Source organism: Eptesicus fuscus, chromosome 14 (assembly GCF_027574615.1).
Source record: "Eptesicus fuscus isolate TK198812 chromosome 14, DD_ASM_mEF_20220401, whole genome shotgun sequence".
NCBI lineage: Eukaryota > Metazoa > Chordata > Mammalia > Chiroptera > Vespertilionidae > Eptesicus > Eptesicus fuscus.
The window spans coordinates 21665550-21687565 of NC_072486.1; the positions used below are offsets into that span (position 1 = coordinate 21665550).

Here is a 22016-nt window from a genome sequence, read left to right on the forward strand (position 1 = left end):
ATACTAGAGAAGAAACATCTAATTTTTACGATCCCAACCTGGAAGAAACGCACACCATTTTTGCTGACAACCTATTGGTGACAATGAGTCAACACACCAGAATATAAGAGAGGCTGAGTGGGGAAGGCAGAATTTTTGGATGGCTTACCACAGATGTATCACTCTATGGAACCTGTGAATACAAAGTGACATCACTCCCATGATTATGTTATGCTAAATGTCACATTTGACCTTAAGGTAGAAATGATATAGGTGGTTCTGATCTAACACATGAACACTTAAAAGCAGAGTGCTTTCTCCAGCTAATGATTGAAGAGGAAGTCAGAGAGATTTGAAGCATAACGGGGTAGGAGGGGAATATGACAGCTGGTTCGCTTGCATATGGAGGGGGTCACCCGAGAAGGAACGATGCCAGCTTCTAGAAGCTGAGAGAGATTTCAGCTGGCAGACAGTGAAATGGAACCTCCTTCCTACCACTTTTGGAACTGGATTCTGCCAGCAGCCTGAGTGAACTTGGAAGGAGATTTCTCACCAGAGCCTCTGCTTAAACTTTGAGAGATCCTAAGTAGAAAACCCAGACTTCTGATCTGTTCTACAGAACTGTGAGCTAATAAATGGATGTTATTTAAGCCACTAAATTTGTTATTTAGCAATAGAAAACCAATCTACTTTGAAATGTAGACCCTGGTTAGGTAACTGCCTCCCAGTAACAGATTCATGCTATAAAGTATATGCACAAGTATTTGATGAGCCCTAGTAATCTGGGTAGGGAAAACGTAACATTGACATCAAGACATTCACTAAATTTAAAAAGGTGTGAAATTTCTGAGACTTAAAATTTGGAAAAATTAACCAGAAAATAGGGAATATATAATTGCAGTGCTTGGTATTAGTGAACTGAAATGGACAAGAATGGGACATTTTCAGTTAGGCAATTACAGAGTATTCTACTCTGAACATGACAAACTTAGACAAAATGGAGTGGCTTTAATCCTGAGGCAAAATGTAACACAGGCAGTTGGAAGCTACGATGCAAGGTCTGACTGAGTAATGTCAATCAGACTTCTAGGAAAACCTATTAACATAACCATCATTCAAGTCTATGCTCCAACTCCAGAAGCGGAAGAAGATCCAATTGAAAGTTTTATGCAAAATATCCAAGAAGAAATTAAGGCATGCTGGTGATTATTGGTGATTGGAACGCAAAAGTAGGAAATAAAGCAGAACGAATTGTCATTGGAAAATTTGGACTAGGGGTCAGCATGAAACAGGAGATCTCTTCGTTGATTTCTGTGAAGCCAACAACTAGTGTATGGTAAACACATGGTTCAAATAGCCGAAAGACAACTGTGTACGTGGGCATCATCAGGTAGCCACTAGAGAAATCAATTAGACTATGTAATCGGGAGCAGGAGATGGAGAAGCTATTTTCTTTTTGCCAAAACAAGACCAAGAGCAGACTGTGGTACTGTCCACAAACTGTTAGTATCAAGCATTACAGTTAAACTGAAAAAGAGCACTAAAAGAATCATAGTGTCAAAATATAAATAACATTCCTATGGATTTAAAGTCCACATAAAAAAACAGATCTGCACTGTTAAATCTAACTAACCAAGAACCTGCTGGCACTTAAAAAGTGGATTGTTTCTTTTTATGATGCCCTGAATGACAGATTTAGGATTCTAAGTGACCTAAGTCAGGTAAAAAGTGTTTTCAAAAAGTCCTTGTATATTCTACTGAAGAAAATATTAAGTGACAATCAAGTATTTCCTGTACTGGTTTTTCAGCTCTTTGTGGGTGAGGCTTCTTTTGACATTATGAACAGTTGATAAGGAGAGAACTGTCTTCGATGGCTCCCACAGTTTTCTTAATAGGGTGAGCAAGGAGAAATTCACCCACACTTACACTCCACGGACATCACTTAGTCCCACACTCCTTCATTTATAATCGACAGCGATGGCAAGAGCTGCAGTTTCCTAACTGGGGATACTGAGCAGCAGTATACAGTGTGTTGTGATTTATATATATTATTCTAAGGGGTCACATCAAGATCTTGCAAGCCCAAGGTCTAGCCCACTGATGACCATCTGTAAAGCCCATTTCCTCACACGCAGGAAGGATTATCACTTGGAAAATGGCCAAGAGTCTTTGCTTACAAGTGCAACACTTCTCAAGGTTTCCTGATACTTAGGAAAACCTCAGTCATGTGAAAACTTATTGAAGATATTTTTTCTTTACTTTTAATTTAGTAAAAATATGAAGAGAAAATTGTATATTAATAAAGAAATTAACTGTGGAGTGGAAAAAAATAGACAAGGGATGAATGCTTAGCTGGAAGGAACTTAAGGCAGTAATTCTCAAACTTTAGGAGGAATAAGACTAAGCGAGGGTGCTAATTAAAGGGGAGGATTCCTGGATTACACCCCACTGAGAATCTGATCCAGTTGATCTGAAGTTCAGTCTGGAAATGTGCATGTTAAACTACAAGCTATGAATTCTGCTTGAAGATAATACAAGGATCACACTTTGGGGGAAAAGAAAAAAGGCTCTGGCCCTGCTGGTCTGGCTCAGTTGGTTGAGTGTTGTCCCATTGACTAGGAGGTTGCCAGTTTGATTCTGGTCGGAGCACATTGGCCTTGTTGCACGCTGGATTCCCAGTGCAGAAGGCAGCCAATCGATGTTTCTCTCTCATCAGTGTTTCTCTTTCTCCCTTCCTCTCTTTGAAATCAATAATAAAAATATATTTAAAAAACTCAACGGTTTAAAAAATATATACGACATGTGCCTGTAGGCTATCAGAGATTCAGAGGGAGACCTTATTCAAGTTAACATTTTTGGGGAGTTGGCTTCCACAGTGTCTGAATTGGAACCCAGAAATCTGTGCTTTTTGGGTTCTCCCTGGTTGATTTTGGGCCCCTGGTTGATACTATCCTAAGGCTTATCCTTCCTCTGTGAGGCTAGACCTTGGTCGACCCAAATTCCAAAATTTAGGAAGATCTGCTACTAAAGAGTAATCGAGAAGGCATCACTGGAACCATTTTTCCTCCTTTCTGTCCAATCCTGGAGCAGCATGGCTTTTCTTAATTTGTGTAGATAATAAGGACTATGGTTTTGCTTTTGTGAAAAGCTGATTTTTTTCCCCTTTCTGAACCTTCCTAAAAGCATTAACGCTCACCATGTAATGAAATATGCTTTATTTGGAGACAGAAAATGAAAGAAAGAAACAAACAATAATTAAATCCCCTAAATAATGTGGGCTTTGTGGTTAAATCTCCATGCAACTTCTTGAAAATTTAATAAGGGAATAAAGGCTGTTTTCCATTTGTGTAATACAGTGCCACATTTCTCTTCTCTATGAAATTGTCTCTGGCTAAAGAGTGCCTCACAATTTAGGATGCTGAGTATCTAGCTTGAGAGAATTTTATGTGTCTATTTTTTAACTCCAGTCACTCATGTACAACCATATTATCTTACATCAAAGGAGGACATAAAACCAGGAGACTAGGTGAGGGGAAAAAAGTCAGGGATGAATGTCATATTATACGATCCAATTACACACAGTCCCTGACTTGCATATGCCTGACTTATGAATGTCCTTGCAGTTACAAATAGGTTCCCTAGAGAGGGTCAGCAGAACTCCCTCATTCTCTCACCCTTTTCCTTGTCCCTCATTCATAGGTTGAGCATTTTCAGAGCTGTGGCAAAGTCTCTCACTTCACCTTACAGTTTCTTAATACTAACATTAGAAGTAGCAATAAGTAGGAAAAGAAAGCAGAAACTTTAGGGAAAAAAGCCAAACTTCACTTTAACTCTTTTTCTTACTGCCTTGCGCTCTTCCTTATAGTGCTTTTTAACAACAACAACAACAAAAAACTTGAAATAGTGTAATCATCATTGCCAATTGCCTGCTTCTCATATCTGTGTCTCACCTAGAGACTCTCTCTCCGGCCATGGGCACTACATTACCTGGGTCTGGAGGTGATGTGCCTGACGGCCGGACAAACAAGCCTGGAGAGGAAGGAGGTGTAATTCTTGCTCGAACTGGGGAAAATGTGCTTTTCAAAGCCTATATATTTCAAGCTGGAACATGAAATATACATATGTTTTCTGTAGAAACAATGATTTTGCATGATGGTTATCATTCATCCTATTTTGGATGCTGTTTAACACATATTGTAATAATATATTGATAATTATTTTTGGCACCTAACTACAATGTATAACCCACCTCATGAACTATAACTTGCTTCGACAATTAGTGTATCAATGAAATGAAATTAGAAAGTGAATAAAAAGTTCTCATCCCTGTTCTTAATTGTAGTAGACAATTGATTTTTTTAAAAAGATTATTTCTCTTGCTTTTGATTTTTTTCCTGTGAGAAAAAGTTGTATAAATTTCAAGTGAGTGACTCTCAAACTTGTGAAAGGTGTCAGACATAAATGTTAGGTCTTTCTGTACCCATCATGCCCACTGAGTGTGTATGGTCCATGTGAAACCAGGACAGAGCCATCAGTCCTCGGACACCTATTCCATAGGCTGACCAGGGGTTGACACACTGCACTAGTAAAGGCTTTTATTAAACTACTAGAGGCTCGGTGCATGCCATTCGTGCACTGGGTGGGGGGGGGTGTTACTCTCAGCCCGACCTGTGCCCTCTCGCAGTCTTGGACCCTTTGGGGGATGTCTGCCTGCTGCGGAGAGGGAGAGGCGCCTGCCACTGCCGCTGTGCTTGCCAGCTGTGAGCCCAGCTTCTGGCTGAGCGGTGCTCCCCCTGTGGGAGCGCACTGACTGCCAGGGGGCAGCTCCTCCGTTGAGCATCTGCCATCTAGTGGTCAGTGCACGTCATAGCGACCAGTTGTTCTGCCATTCGGTCAATTTGTATATTAGGATTTTATTATATAGGATCTGAGATAGTAGGGGGTGTGCAGGAGGCAGCCGATCCTTCTCCCTTCCTCTCTCTCTCTAAAATCAATAAAAAAGATTTTTTTTTTAAAATAAACTAGCTGGGATAGCTAGCCTGAACCTTTCTAGAAAAATTTGAACTAAGCAACTGTTATTAATCAATGGAGTTTATTAGAGCTGAGGACCATGACAAAGAGTTGAAGCTGGCAGCCATCAGAGGCTCTACACAAGCTGAGTTTTCTGAGGGGGCTGCTGATAGAGAAGTGGGAGTATAGGCACAATCCCAGAGAGAAGTACAGACAGGAGACCATGGGGCTGCTGAGGGACGGGTCGCATAGTCTTGATGCAAGATTTTCCAATTCCCAGTTCCTGTTTGCCTGAAATCTGGCTACATTTTTTATTTTATTCTTGGATTAAGAGCTCATGGCTTCTTCCTGACTGTCTACCTCTCCCACCCAGCCTATTTTTGTGTGACTTTGACTCTAAGATCTTTGACTCAAGCAACCCCTGCTCTATATTTTGTTGAGCTCTCAGTCTTACTTTCTCTGGAGTCTCCCAGTATAACTTTGATACCTGTGGAAAGAGAATGAAGTTTGTAAATCCATGTTAATTATTTGATTGAAAAATGCCAAATATTAAAGCTAGACTTTAACAGAAGAAATAAACATATGTCTTACTTTAAAAATCATGTCTTAATTGTCACCATTCAGTTAAGAAACATCACTCCTCCAGAGCTCACAGTGATTTTGAAGCTCTAAGAAAACTGTGTTTATTAACCCTTTGCACAGTAATTGAATTATTCAAGTCTGTTGTAGAATATATTTTATTTTACTTTTTAAAATATATTTTTATTGATTTCAGAGAGAAAGGGATAGGGAGAGAGACAGAAACATCAATGATGAAAGAGAATTGAACCGTGACCTCCTGGTTCATGGGTCAATGCTCAACCACTGAGTAACACCAGCCAGGATAGACTATATTTTAGATAGCTTATGAAATTAGGAAAATCAAGACTAAATTGATAAAAAGAAGAAAGCATCTCTTGTTACCCAAAACAAGATCACACTATACACATTATTCTATGATATACTTTTATTGATGTGATTTCTAATTGGGTCATTATTTGCTACTAAAAACAATATTGTAATAAACTTCTTTACACATACATTGTTATATACAGGTGCTTTCCTTTTTTAGAAGATACATCCCAAAGTAGGTTTGCTGGATCTAAAGGCACTTTAAAGTTTTCAATAGATATTGTTAGATTACTTTCCAAAAATGTTATAGTAATTGACATACTCACTATCAATGTATGGACTGCCCATTTCTTAAAATGGGAATGTTAATACCTAAGTTATGGAGTTGTTAAGAAGATGCAATTAATCAAGAAGATGCAATTAATCTATTGCTTCCCCTCTCTCTCCATAGATATTCTGGCACATAGTTGCACCAAAAAGCTTCCCCCCCCCCTCACTCCTTTATTCTGTATGCTTTCTTGTTACTAGAAGTCTCTCATGAAAACTGATGATTTTCATTGCCTTTTCCAGTTGCTTGCCCTTAGGAATGTGCGATGCATGGGGAATAGGATCAACCTACAGTCAAATAGTTTCTGGTTATGTAAGTGACTCTTTGGACTAACCTTTAAAATTAGGGGAAAAGCTTTCTGTTGACCAAAAAGCAAACCCTAAGTCGAGGTCACTCTATCTCTCAGTTTTCCCAGAGAGAAAACTCTTTTGTTGGCTGTTGCACTGTCCTTCCTGTTTTGTATATCTTTTCACTTTCAAAAATGGCCCAGTTTGAATCATAATTATATGATTACCCTACCTAAGGCTAAAAATTGCCTAAGCCAGTAGGAAAGGGGCAGAATGGAGCTTAAACATGACATTTTTTTTTTGGGGGAAGAGGACATTTAAAGATTTTTTCATAGAGGAACTAAGTCACCCAGAGTAGGCAGCAAGATCTGAAAAGTCTAAAACATTAAGGAAGAAGAAAAGGGAAATAATCAATTGAACTTTTTTTCTCTTGCTTGAATAGTGAAACGAAGGCTTCTTCTGGTTGAGTATGTCTGAGAGATTATCCGAGTTAATGTTAGGATGAAGATTTATAGTGTGCACATGACTGCTTTGCCTTGGGAACCAGAAATGTGGAGTGTTTATTAAGTAGGTTTCTGTTTTTGTAGAACAGGTATTTTTCTCTTATGACTTGGTTCCACTATGTGATCACATTTCTTTGGATAATTTGTATTTGATATATGTCTGAGTCCCCATTTTGAACAGACCATATGGGAAGCTCCACGAGTGCCCTGGGAACAGGAGTGCGCAGTGATTAACCATGGGTTGTGCTATTTGTGCAGCAGATGAGCAGAGCTGTGAAATAAAAGGCATCACACGATTGTTTCATTGCCCTTATTTTGTCCTCTGTTTGGTCATGCTTTACTAAGGATAAGAAAGTAAAATAAAATAAGGCGAAGTCCTACACAAGCAAGGAAGAGAAATGGTAAAGAGTTTTTCAGAATTCAGTTGAAGAAGGTAGACTATTCATTGTATGAACTTGGAAAGACTGAAAGAGTAAACTATTTTGTGAAAATGAAAAGAAAAGTAAGGTTACTGGTTTCTTAGGAACCTCAAAGAACTTTTAACATGTGTGAGACAATGCAATTGACAGCAGTTGGTTTTATAATGTAATTTGGTTTAATGTGTATTATTTTTTTAATCCTTACCTGAGGATGTTTTTCTATTGATTTTTTAGAGAGAGTGGAAGAGAGAGGGAAAGATGGAGAGAAATATTGATGTGAGATAAATACATCTGATTATTTTCCAGTGTATTGTTCAATCTCATACAGTGTCTAGAACATAGTACATGTTCAATAAATATTTGTCAAGTGAATAAGTAGAATAAAATCCAACTGTGCGAAATAGCATTTGAAACTACTACCAACTTCACATCCTTAAGGGACTGAGACATGTTGAGCAGCAAGAAAATTTTGCACTCTGCTTATGCAGTTATTTTTGGAGTCATAGTTTTTAAAAATAATTATAAGTCTAGCTAAATAAAAATGGAATATAAAGTCATCCTAGTTTTATTGAAAATCGGAAGGACTTTCATTGTTTTCTGGGTTAGATGATTGAAGGAGAATCTGGAAATATTTTCATTGAAATGTTAAAAATATTATACACTTTTTGAGGAAAAACACACACACCTACATCAATAAATACTATTATAGAATTTTTAGTGGTTGAATCTCTTTCTGTGAAGCATCTGGCATGAGATTCTATAAACTACAATGTAATCACAAGGGAGTTCAAGTTTGGTAAAAATTATTCCTGTGTTTCCTTTTTAGGAAAACAAAGTAATTGGGACAAAACCACCAGTGACAGGGCTAGAATATGATGAAGTGAATGAGATTAAGGGATAAGTGTATACATTAGTAATGGAGTATGAGTTGGAGAATAAAAGGCAAAGGGAAGGGAGGCAGGCAAAGCCGGGGAACAAAGACAGCTGCATGGAGGATCTCACTGGGTCAAATGGAAGCTGTTTTCAAAACAAATTAAATGTTAGATTGTAGGAGCAGCCGGTATTTCCACACTCTGTGCTAGAGGATGAACATACAATTGTCTTGGCTTTATTGAAAACTTTAGGCATGATGGCTAAAGGAGAAACAATAGTTATAAACTTTCTGGGGGAAATCCTATATAATAAAAGGATAATATGCAAATTGACCCTAATGGCGAATTATGAGTCACTATGACGTGCACTGACCACCAGAGGGCAGATGCTCAATGCAGGTGCTGCCTCCTGGTGGTGAGTGTGCTTCCACAGGGGGAGCGCCGCTCAGCCAGAAGCTGGCTCATGGCTGACCAGTGCAGCGGTGGTGGCAGGAGCCTCTCCCGCCTCTACAGTGGCACTAAGGATGTCTGACTAATGGCTTAGGACCGTTAGTGGAACATCCCCCGAGGGCTCTCAGGCTGCCCAAGGGATGTCTGACTGCCAGCTTAGGCCCGACCCCCCGGGGAGCAGCCCTAAGTCGGCAGGTGGACATCCCCCAAGGGGATGCGAGAGGCACAGGCCAGGCTGAGGGACCCGCCGCCCCTCAAGTGCACAAATTTTTGTGCACCTGGCCTCTAGTAAGTTATAATGTAAGTAATGCAAGTGTCTATTTAGCCACTATTAAAAGATCTGATTTAAAATAATTGCCTATATCTAAGGTTGAAATTTAATTTGATTACATCACAAAATTACCTTAACAACCTCCGAGTAAAGGTCACTTATGACATTGAGAAGGTATAAATTGCTAATTAATACTTTACGTTGAAATTAAGTTACTTAAGATTTTGAAGAAATGTTCAGTGAAATAGTTATGGGTACTCAGCTTTCAAATTACTCTGATTTGTAGGTAATAGAACTTAAAGAAGGAAATTCCAGCCACAAACTCTAAAGTCTGTTTTAGAGAGTCGTGAGTGTTAATTAGATCAAAATTTCTATTACCCCTGGAAGTGCATTCCTTGATTAAATACAAAGAACTTAAAACCTGGTGCTGTCATGCTTGGCTTTTCCTTGAGGAGTTTTGAGTAAATAAAAGAAACAGAGAGATTGGAATTCTCTGGTTTTTGTAACTTAAAGAGTTTTAAATTCCTTTGCTGGTGTAGTGAAGGAGAGCTAATGCTGGTTGGGGTTTGTGTCAGGGCATGGCACCTGGCTGTTGGCTGTCTGAAGGAGTAGAGCATTTCAGAAGCAAAATCCTTTGGGCTGAAATTCTAGAGCAATCATTTTATAGGTACCAGACCCCAACGAAGCTGGATATACAGAAAAGTATATTGCAGTAAGGGGGGGAGAAATGGAACACTTTTTGATGCCTTATGTGCTGAGCTCTGGAACGTGAACTTCCATGTATTATCTATTTAATATGAACAGCAACCCTGAAAGGCAAGTAAGGAGACTATGCCTATGAATTAGAGACATTTGATAATTTGCTAGAGTCCAAGTTTTAGAGTCCAGATGTGCACTCAGCGTGACTGTGAAATCCTGCTGTTTCACAGCATATTATTCTTCCTTCCTTGAAGAAGTACTAGTGTGAGTGTCTGAGATGTGATGGAGTCAATTATGAGAGAATACTTAAAAAGAGGCAATTTGGATATGACTAATCTATAGTTGGAAGCTATTAACATTAGTAAAAATAATTTCCTGATCTTAATTTATTAAAATTTGTATCTATTCAACAATCCATCTTTATTGAATGTTTCCTATATATTGGACACTGTTTTAAGCTCTGTATGGTACAGAACAGCTACAGTTACAATTTTAAGCAGTAATACTACCTATAATCAGAAGCTGTCTAACAAAATTTCTTTATCAAGAAAAGGCATAAGAGAGTCGATGATCATTGTTAGACCTAAAGGAATAGTAATTTTAAATAATTACAATTATTAGATAAGAACTTAAGAATTCTATAGATCATAATCTCTGATTTGTTTATTTAATTTAAACAGGCTGAGATTTAATTACTAAATGATATCAAAGCCAGATTTTAATTTCCTTCATTAGGCAAGTCTATGGATTTCATAAAAGAAAAAACAAACTCTGGCTCAGCCGGTGTTGCTCAGTAGTTGTGTGTTGACCCATGCGCCAAGTGGTCGCCAGTTGGATTCCAGGTCAGGGAACATGTTTGGGTTGCTGGCTCAATTCCCAGTATGGGGTGTGCAGGAGGCAGCTGGTTGATGTTTCTCTCTCATTGATGATTCTATCTCTGTCTCTGTCTCTCTTCCTTCCTCTCTTTCTAAAATCAATAAAAACATATTTAAAAAAGAAAAAAGAAACTCTAAAGTGATGGTTGTAGAAGGGTAATAGAGACTACGAGACTGGAGAAAAGTGTATCATCAGTTAACAAGTACTATTGATATTTTACTTAAGTGAAATCTTCAAGTTTAAAGGTAATTAAAGATTATTGTTAACTATTTCCAATGATTCATTTGCAGAATTCTATGCATCTTTGCTAATTGGTTTGGTTCGCTTTCATTACCCTATATACCATATGTATGTTCCCAAAGGCAGGGAGAGTTTCCTAATAAGCTGGTCTCTTTTTCCCCCCTTTCAACTTCTGAGGGGTTCTTTTGAAGCACAGTTTGAAAACCATCAATATAGCTAAATGGCCCAGCAGATCTGGATTACACTAGGGTTGATAAGGAAGAAACAATAATAGGTAGAGAACAAATCAAAGAAATAAATATTTGCTAAATATCTAGTATTTGTTTGGCATTGTGCTAATTAACAAAGCTTATAATTTAATTAAGGAAACACCCCATAAACATCTAAAATTATGTAGAGTCAGATTAATTTATAAAGATTGATTAAAAAAACTACTTGACATAGACAAATTTGGAAGAGGCTAGAGACCTCAGGGAAAGATTCATGGAAGGAAAAATACTGATCATGACTTTGAAGGACAGACCAGCTTTTGGTAGATGGGGAGGAGCAGAGACCAATGTCAGGAAACTAGCTTTTGTCCTAAGGACCCATTGACTTTACAGGATATCCAGAGCATCGAGGATATGGCCCACTGGTTAACACATGACACAGAGATTTTTACCTTTTCAGTTGTAGTCTTAGAAGTTTAAGCCAGAAATTCTTTGTGTAATCATCCTTCCAATGTTTAAACTTCCAGTTAGTTAATACCACAGTACCAATGGAAAAGAATCAGGTTTTACTGAATGACATTATATGGAAGGGGAAATATATATTCAATAGGATGTATCTAATTCCCCCCTAAATTTACAATTTATAATTTTTATTTAAAATTTTTCTCCGTAAGTCTTTAGCTCCTCTGTAAGAATTTAGATGAAGGGGGAAAATAGGCAGAGAAACTCCATAAATGTAAGTAGTATTGAGATTTTGCTGACTGCAAGGCCCTGAAATCATGGTAATGATTCTGCAGTGCCAAGGAGATTGCTAATACTATTCAAATAGCTGCTAATTGCAGCTCAGCATGGTTTTACAAAATATTTTAGGGGATTATCTGTATTGGTTTCTTTATTCTTAAAACTAAAAAGTTTAAAAATGAGTGGCACTAAGAGCTGGACATTAGAAATGTTTTAAAATTGCTTTTGTAAATTTGCTCTGAGCCATTCTTGGGAGATTGTGAATTGTGACCATTTCCCTAGACCCATCACTATTTATGTTCAATAGAGACTCCAGGATGTTGTCCAGTGTGGGGTAAAGGTAATTCTGCCATTTACATATTGCTTAAAGAGCAACAATAAAAAAGATCACTCTGCAATCTATTTATACAAAAAATGTCAGCATTTCTTCTAAAAACGTGAAGATACAACTCTTCCCATTTTCCCATAGTATTCTTCTGAGGCTGCAAACTTTGTTTTAAAGATTATCTTTTCCTTCAAGACTGCTCTTGATATCCTTATTCATAAAAAATAATTAGTTTACATTGCACATTAATGGAATGATTTGCATCAAGATTGTTCTTTGCTAAGAATGACCCTATCCCCACAACTCTGGTCCTCAGTTTCCTCGAACTGCTCTTTTGAAGCCCTAAAATACTACTTTAGGATGCCATCCAGGCTTATTCATGCTAGACTTGGTTCTTCCTTTACCTTTATCATTTTATAATTTCTTTCCCCTCAGAAATTTTCCAATTTCCCCTGGTATATTAATGGGAAGACAGTCTGTTTGAGCTAGTTCATACTGAGTTATGAAATACTGATAATCTCCAATCATACCAGGAGTGTTTATATTTTAAACTTTTTAATACACATAAAATCTCTAATTGGTGGAATTTTAGCCAGCTCCAAAAAAATAAAAAATAAAAATAAAAAAACACACACTTTACAGCCAAGGAGAGCCATTGTCTCTATTTAAAAAAAAAAAAATGTTTGTATTGATTTCAGAGAGGAAGGGAGAGGGAGAGAGAGAAACAGCAATGCTGATAGAGAATCATCGTTTGGCTGCTTCCTGCACGTCCCCCACTGGAGATTGAGCCTGCAACCCTGGCATGTGGAACAGTGACCTCCTCGTTCATAGGTCCATGCTCAACTACCGAGCCACACCATCCGGGTCGGTATTCCTTTTTAAAAGTCTTAAATAGAATAACAACTCATTCTGCCTGTACTAGGCTTAATGTGATGTTATCACATCAAAACTGCAGGCCCACTAACTTCATCACAGCTCCACTTCTCCCCTTACCTAACCAGCATCTGACTCTAGAATGTCTTCATCTAGTCTATTCCTCATTTCTCCTGTCTGCTTTAGAACAATCTTTTAAAAACAGAGGTAGGATCTGGTAACGTGAATCTGATAATCCCTCTTGCATGTATGCAACACACTTAAGGGCAGGGTCCAATCTTCCTTTCAGCTTTATCATCCATAGCATCCTCTTCCTCTCCACATCAAATTTAATAGCTACATTCTCTTTGGTCCCTATTATAAATAACAATTACTATATTTTAAATTTTGTTTTGTAATTATTCTTTTGATTTTGTCTTACCTACACTAAACTCTACAAGGAGAAGACTTTGTCTCATTCATTTTTATTTCCCTCTATCTAATAATATTTTGGGCAACAAAGAAGTGATTTCTTAAATTTAGTTTTTTATGAACTGAACTATTGTTATGGCACATGAAAAGACTAGCATGCAAGAAATGCATTTGGCTCTTTGAGGATAAATCAAGTCATGTTTGGTGAATCTTTTCTGGGTTGATTATAAAATGATGAGACAGGACAAAAAGGAAGTAGCAATAACAATTATGGTTGGGTTGGGAGTATTTAAGGAAGACAGCCAAGGTAGACTGACTCAGTGGGAACATTATGGAGAGAGAAGAAACTGGGCTCCATTTAGACCAGAGCAGAGACTTTGGATAAATGCCATGGTCGCATTAGTAATCAGTGAAATACATGTTTATTAATACTATCTTAAATGTTATTTACAACTCAGCTTTCTAGAATTAGAGCTCCCAAAGAGCCAGTCTTAAAAAATGACTATTGAATCCCTCTAAGTCTTTATTTGGGTAGGACTTAGCACTGTTGATGTGTGCAAATACTAGGATAAGCCTTTAGTCCCTGGGAGGCCTGGGCCTAGAAAGTGAAGGGAAATGCAACCCAAGGCATAATTAAGAGAGCCAACATCAAAGAACATTGGAGCTAAATGTTGATGCTGTAGACAGATGCATGATTTTATTTTGCTTTTTCAAGTATGAAGTAAAAAAGTGAATTTAAACTCTTTGTCAAAGGAAACTGCAGACCTGAGATCCCCTGACTTTTGCCAATGGTGCTGACTTCAGGGGAGCATTTCCATTTTTCCTGTTGTCAAATGTTTCTCCCTAACTGTCTCTTGTTACACAGGTCTAATGGAAAAGAAAAAAAAAAAAGAGGTGGAACATAAAATTATGTTTTTTACTCTTTTGAGAATCTATAGTATAGTTTCCTTTAGTGGATGGTTTAAGATTGGCATATTTTCTGATTAGAAATATTATTTAAAAGAAAATGTTAAAATATAAATAAAGTAGTTATTTAAAATAGTCCTTATTTATTGGCTTTTTTCCTTTTTTAATAATTTGAAAATTTTCAGAAAGAGTAGACATTTCTATTAAAATTAGGTAGAGGAAATGGAAAACTGGACCTAATAGAAAGTAAGTAAATCTCATTCTCATTTGGATATTTCTTTTGCCTTTCCTTTGTAAGGTTGAAATAATAGGAACTCTTAGAGATAGATGAATGGAAATATTTTTAGAAAAATTCTAAAATGATGTGGGCTTAGTGGAGCTGAAAATAAATTTTTCTGAAAAATTTTACTATATAGAAATAAAATTGGCTGTAATGTTTTTTCATCTATGGTGAAACTTTTTTACATTTTGTTAAACTTTTTTGATGAGTTATAAAATCTAGAAAGTAAGAAGAACAGTATTTATTAATTTTTTCTTTCATTTATTTTAAAAGTTGTATCAGAATGATAATGTGATGAGTTGAAGTAGGAGATGAGACATCTGTAAGTAACTTTCTCCTTAGGAAATCTGCATGTCTCCATAGTTCCTATTGAATAGGATAATGACCCTGTACATTTTCCCAGACAAGAAAAGAACATTATCACATTTACAATCCCCAAAGCTTCAGGAAGCTTGAGTGAAAAATGTTGAAAATTATTCAAGGTCTATGAAATGCTACATCCTCCATGAGATTTCCTGTTCTTTTCTCGAGGCCTTTACTCCGAGGACAGGATATTCCCTAAAATTAACAAGTTTGCTGTTTTCATCCTTACACTGGTATATATATTCTGTCTTATCCTATAAAACAATTACCTGTGTATTTGTCTGTTACTCTCTATTTAGAATTTATATGCACGTTGAATAAAGACATTGCATCTTAGGGAAATTTGAGCCCAGCTGAAATTATGACTATGAAAAGGCTTCAGGTACATTCCAAATTTGGGATGTACAAAGGTTCTGTTTTCTTCACATCCTCCCCAACACTTGTTATTCTTGTCTTTTTGATAATAGTCATTCAAATAGGTGTGAGGTGATATCTCATTGTGGATTTGATTTGCATTTCTCTGATGATTTGTGATATTGAGCATCTTTGCATGTCCCTGTTGGCCATCTGTGTATCTTCTTTCAAAAAATGTTTATTCAAACCCCCTGCCCATTTTAAAAAATATATATTTTTATTGATTTCAGAGAGGAAGGGGGAGGGAGAGAGAGATTGAAACATCAATGATGAGAGAGAATCATTGATCGGCTGCCTCCTGCACACCCCCTACTGGGGATTGAGCCTGCAACCCGGGCATGTGCCCTTGACCAGAATCGAACCCAGGACTCTTCAGTTCGCAGGCTAACACTCTATCCACTGAGCCAAACCAGCTAGGGCCCCCTGCCCATTTTTCAATTGGATTTTTTTGCTGTTGAGTTGTATGAGTACTTTATATATTTTGGTTATAATTTCCTTACCAGATATGATTTGCGATTTTTTTCTCCCGTTCAGTAGGTTGCATTTTGCTGATGATTTCATTTTCTGTTTAGAATCTTTTTAGTCTGATGTCATCCCACTCGTTAAGACTGGTGTCAATGAGCTTACTACCTACATTTTCTTAGAGGAGTTGTATTGTTTTAAGTCTTATATTCAAGTCTTTAATTCACTTTGAGTTAATTTTTGTGTGTGGTATAAGATAATTTCATTCTTTTGCATATGACTGTTTAGTTTTCTCTACACTATTTATTGAAGAGACTGTCCTTTCCTCATTGTATATTTTTGCTTTCTTTGTCATAAATAAATTGACCATATATACATGAGCTTATTTCTGGGCTCTCTATTCTGTTTCACTGATCTCTGTGTCTGTTTTTATGCCAATACTATACTGTTTTAATAACTGTAGCTTTGTAATATACTAGTAGTTTGGAATCAGGGAGTGGGATGCCTCCAGCTTTGTTGTTCTTTTTCAAAATTGCTTTGGTTATATATGGTCTTTGTGGTTCCTTAAAAATTTTAGGATTGTTTTAATTTCTGTGAAAATTGTCCTTGGAATTTTGCTGGGGATTGTATCAAGTCCCAGGTGTCTACGGCCAGCCTGGGTGAAGCCGCCCAGGGTCCTGGGTGCCGGCCCGGGTGAAGCCACCCAGTCCCAGATGCCTGCAGCCAGCCAAAGGGAGGGAAGCCTGGGTCCTGGGCGTGGGGGCTGAGGCAGAGGCAGTTAGGGAAGATCAGGCAGGCAGGCGAGCAGTTAGGGGCAATCAGGGAGGCAGGCGAGCAGTTAGGGGCAATCAGGCAGGCAGGCGAGAGGTTAGGAGCCAGCAGTCTCAGATTGCGAGAGGATTCAGGCTGGGCTGAGGGATCCCCCCACCCCCATGCATGAATTTTGTGCACCAGGCCTCTAGTATATTCATATTACTTCTGATATGTATTATGTTCAATTTATTTGTTTAAAATATTTCTCTAGTGCCAAAACAATTTAATTATTATAGCTTCATGATATATTCTAATATCTAGTTGTACTATTTATTCCTTATTAATCTTGTTATTCAATGTTTTTTTTTTTCCCCTGGATATTCTCACATTATTTTTCTAGGTAAACTTTAATACTGTTTTGTAAAGTTTACATAATAATTCTGTTAGTGTATATTCAGTATTTTTTATTTTGAATATTACTACCCAAGAATAAAATGCTTTAATAGTTCAGTACAGCCCTAATGGGTTTGGCTCAGTGGATAGAGCGTTGGCCTGCAGACTGAAGGGTCCCAGGTTCGATTCCCCGTCAAGGGCATGTACCTAGGTTGCGGGCACATCCCCAGTAGGGGTTGTGCTGGAGGCAGCTGATCGATGTTTCTCTCTCATCGATGTTTCTAACTCTCTATCCCTCTCCCTTCCTCTCTGTAAAAAATCAATAAAAAAATAAAAAATAGTTCAGTACATTTAAAATATTTTCTTCATATAAGTTTTTTCACATTTTAAAAAAGTTTATTTTAAATATTTTATCTTTTTGCTATTGTGAGAATTTTTTCCATTATATTTTCTAGATGATCATTGATTATACATAGTAAAATGATTAATTTTTAGAATTGATTTAATCAGCAGACATTATTAAATTTATTATATTTATTATAGTTTTATATTGATTTTTTGGGTTTTCTAGGTATAAAAATTCATCTTCAAATTATTTTCTTTTCAATATACATTTCTTTCTTTCTTTCCTTTCATTGATTGATACTTCCATAGAAATACTAAATAATATCAAAGGTGGACCTTCTTTGTGAATGGTGAAGTTTTTCAAGTAGTTTCAATTGACATCTATTGAAATAGACATATTTTCTCTCTTTCAGCCTATTAATGTGGTAAAATATATTAATAGATTTTTTATATTGAATCATCTTTGAGCAAATGGATTTTAATGAAGCCAATTTAAAGGGCACATAACCAGTATCATATCTTAGCAAATGAAAAGGAAATGTTTTAAGAACACTATTCAATGTGGGGCAGGAATGGTACCCTCAATAGTTTAAATTTTAAGCATCCCTAGAGCTATGTGTGTAGGGATCATTATCTCCTCTTTGTTGCCTTAGAGGCATTATGATTAAATCCTGGCCAATTAGTTATATTTCTTTTCTTTTTTTCAAAGCATTTCATACTACTATGTAAGGAATAATAGCGTATATTTTCTATTTGAGTCAATGTACAGACTAAATAATTATATTTTATTTCTGTGCACATAATAAAACATAATCAAAAGATCCTAGTCTCTAGTTTGTTTATTGTGGAAAAGGGATTCTACTTTACTATATCATTATCTTCTTTCTTTCAAGTTAGATATCAAAAGAGTTTTATACAAATAAGAAAGCAAATTTAGGTCAAATTTCACATAAAAAGAAAGAAAAAAAGCCAACTAATCTGTTATGCAAGGAAAAAAAAACATTCAAATGTCTGAATATCATAATATCAGACCAACCTATTTACAAAATAGGCTCTCAGAGCTAGTGTGTCTTCATTTGCTGCCGAGATTTATTAGAATAACAAATATCAGGGTTTTTGTATTGAAGTGAACTATATTTTATCAATTATTATTCTCACCCTTCTTTTGGTAAACAAAGTTAAGTAAAATAGCATGGTATTTCAAGGTATTATTTCACAAAACATCAAAGTGATACCTGTTCTATAATGTGAAGATAGTTTTTTCCCATCTAATTTTAGTCATTTTTTTTCAAGGTTCCTAATTTACGTAGTCAAAAGATGGCTGCACTATAAGAAAAACGTATTTGAATATCTAAATGACCTAACATATAGGTCCCAGAAAAGTTCAGTTCATGGATCCTCAGTTTCATTGTTGGTTGAAACGCCTGGGCAGATTATCTCAGGATTTTTCTCTTATACTTCTTGTTTGGCTGTAAATTGTAGACTTGCCTTCCAGAAATTTGTCTCATAGACTCCTCTATATTGTGAACAGTGGGAAGTCTGAATTTTATATATATTTGTGTCTCCCACAGTCTGTGACTCAGTATATTGTACATAATAGATGCATAAGAAATAGTTATTTGACATTGTGTTTCATTAAATACTGTACTTCTTTTTTTCTCCTAGGAATGAAAGGTCAAGTTTCATCGGCAGTGATGATAAAGGCAACTAACCAGGTAAACTAAATAGGAATTAATTTACAAAATTTGATAACCATGTTATTGACTTCTCTGAACTTTTAAGTAGATATTTGTACTCATCAATACTGAGATCTGACTATGCTCTTTCAGGGTCTTATTGGACTATGGTATTTAAGTAGTCAAAGGGGACCTTCTTGCTTTGAAGTTTTTTGGGATCTTTAGTGGTCCCAAATTATGACCAAAGTTTGGTGAATCACACCTATTTGGGAAATACAGATATGGAGACTTGAATTCAAATGGACCAATTGCAAAATACCTGATTAGGTTCCTTTAAACTTCTTTGTTATTGTTATACATGTTATATGTAAAACTAATATAAAAGTCAAATTTAGCTTGTTATAAATGACAGCAGTTTCTTCCTACATTACCTTCCTTTGTTTCTTGCTCTTAGAAGTAACTAGTTTCAAGTTTTAAAATATTTTAAAGTTTACTGTAATTTTCTAAGTAATGAGTATCTTTAGAAGATGTAGATTCAGCTCATTCTCACAGAACCACCACTGACCTCATCATATACATGCACCTTTTCAGTGTAGTTATATGTTTTGTTCAGATCAGTGACAAGTAATTGGTATTTACCAGTACATACAGGTAAGCCATATAGTATAACCTTACTTTTCTAGTTTACACAATTTTCCTGGAACTAATAATTGCTTTGGTTTTCCATATGCTTATTTTTCTTTGTATTTATCACTAATTCTACCCTAAATTCTTTTCCAAATGTGTAAATCTTCTTTCAGTATATTGAAACTCAAAAGAGAGTATTAATTTCCTCTTATTAGAGACTTCTTACTTGGAATCTTTTGTGCTGTGTCTGGATGCCATACTCTGGAGACCTGATGTACAGTATCATTCTTGGATCTCCTTTTATGAAAGTGGATTTCATTTGCCTCTCTTGGATGGGCTACCGTGCTTTCTGGAGATACTTTTTATTTTTGGTGGAGTGTTTCTGCTAGTGCCTTACTTAAAGGTAGTATGGTAGGAACTTTTTCAGATCAGAAATATATTTATTCTACCTTAACAGTTGAGGGGTGATTTATTTGGGAGGGAATAGTGTTCTGGTTTAGTGTGTGTGTGTGTGTGTGTGTGTGTGTGTGTGTGTGTATGTGTACAGGAGGGTAGGCAAAAGTAGGTTTATATTTGTGAGTATGTGAAAGTTTGTTCTTGTTTTATTATTTATTAATTATTATTTATTTGTATTACAACTGTTAACCTACTTTTGCCCACCCCTGTATACACACATATATATCTGTATATATATTGTCCCTGTCAGCTCAAGGGATAATCTCTGTTTCCAGTGTTGTAAAATTTCTAAATACTCTCATGTTCTTTCTTAGACACTGTCCTTTCTACCCATTATTCTGGGCCCTTCATGGCTACAGAAAATCTGCACATAGACAAGGCAATTAATTCTCGCAATAAAAAATACCCCTATCCACATAGCCAAGGTCTCCATCAGATTTCACAGTGAGTTTATGGTTCTTCACATTCTATGCCACAGGTGAATTTTCTTATGAGTCTGCGGGGTTATGATCAATTCTTTCTGGAAGTATTAGCTTTTCTCAAACTGCCTTCTTGATCAATAAATACTGTGATATTTCATTAGGTTCCATGAAGAGGGAAGGTGAAACATCCACTAAATTAGCAATTTTGCTCTCTTGTGTTGTATATTCTCATAACATATAGGTCTTGTTGGCCTTGTAGTAAAGTCTCCTGTCATTCATTCTGATAAGCACTCCATAAATTCTCCAGAAAAATGGCCAACAGCAGGAAAAAACTGGAAGGCATTATTCTAATTTTCACACTTAGGCTTGAAACTCCATGATCATGAAGTTCATCCTCAAACAGAATTTCAAAAATCTTAATCTGTTCTCTGGCTTTCCATTTCTCTGCATCTATATGACCTGTTGTAGTTACAACCTTTAACTTGAGTGATTCTTCAGGTAATGCTCCCTTATAATCTGTTGTATAGGTGTAATCATATCCTACATAATAAAAGCATAATATGCAAATCAACCGAACGGCAGAATGACTGGTTGGTGGAGGGTGGGGATGGCCAGCTGGCAGCGCCAGGCCAGCCAAGGCGTGTGCCAGTGGGCAGAGGGGAGGAGATTGGGCGGCAGTGATGACCAGTGGTGGTGGAGGGGCGATCAGGGGGAGGCAGGGCTGGCTACTTGCTGGCCGGTGCCATCCCCTGATCGGCCCGCCTGTGGCCTCCCGCAGAGGTAGGCCACTGGTGGTGATGGTGGCAGCTACAGCAGGCCTAAGCTGTCAGTTGGACATCCACTGAGGGCTCCTGGACTGCGGGAGGCCGAGCTAAGGGACCCCCCTTCCCCAGTGCACGAATTTTCGTGCACCAGGTGTCTAGTGGTTTAATAAAGTCTTTGGAGTGTCCACCCTCTGACCTGCTTTCCTGCCACTCTTCCACACAGGCCACTTGAAGCATTCTTGGAAGTTGTTTATACATCTTAAAGCATCTGTAGCATTGAACTCAATCCCAAGGCCAGAACCATGCTGGGTTCTTAAAAATGTTGTCTTCAAACATCATTTTGGGGACAGATGACATATGCAATTCACCAGCGAACTTCTGCATGTCTGCTGACTTCATGATGTGGGTCTTAGCCACTGTCAGCTTCCAGGGCCTGAAGGAGAAGTCCGGTGGCTGCTCTGGAAGCTGTGGATCATGTGGGTCAGGCGGGGCCTGTGTGGGCTGCAGGAACAGGTTGCAGTGGTAGCAGCGGTGGACACAGGTTCCCCTGCCTCGCTGCCTTAGTGGCCTTTTTCAGTATAGATAGTTGTTCTGTAGATTTTCTCAAGTTATTTTGTTGATGATTTCTGTCTTTCATTTTTGGTAACATCTCTGAAATTCCTATTACCACAAATTCATAGGGGTTGTTTCTTTATTTTTATTTTGTTATATTTCTATCTTTGTCTTTTTGTTCCTTTTTCTGAGTGGTTTATTCTATGGAGTTTTGGAGTT

General features: G+C 37.1%; 1 pseudogene; it reads right to left on the reverse strand.

Annotated features, from left to right (window-relative positions):
• Positions 1–20526: 20526 nt before the first annotated feature.
• LOC103294570 (TIP41-like protein) lies at positions 20527–21721 on the reverse strand (annotated as a pseudogene).
• Between the last annotated feature and the right edge of the window lie 295 nt (positions 21722–22016).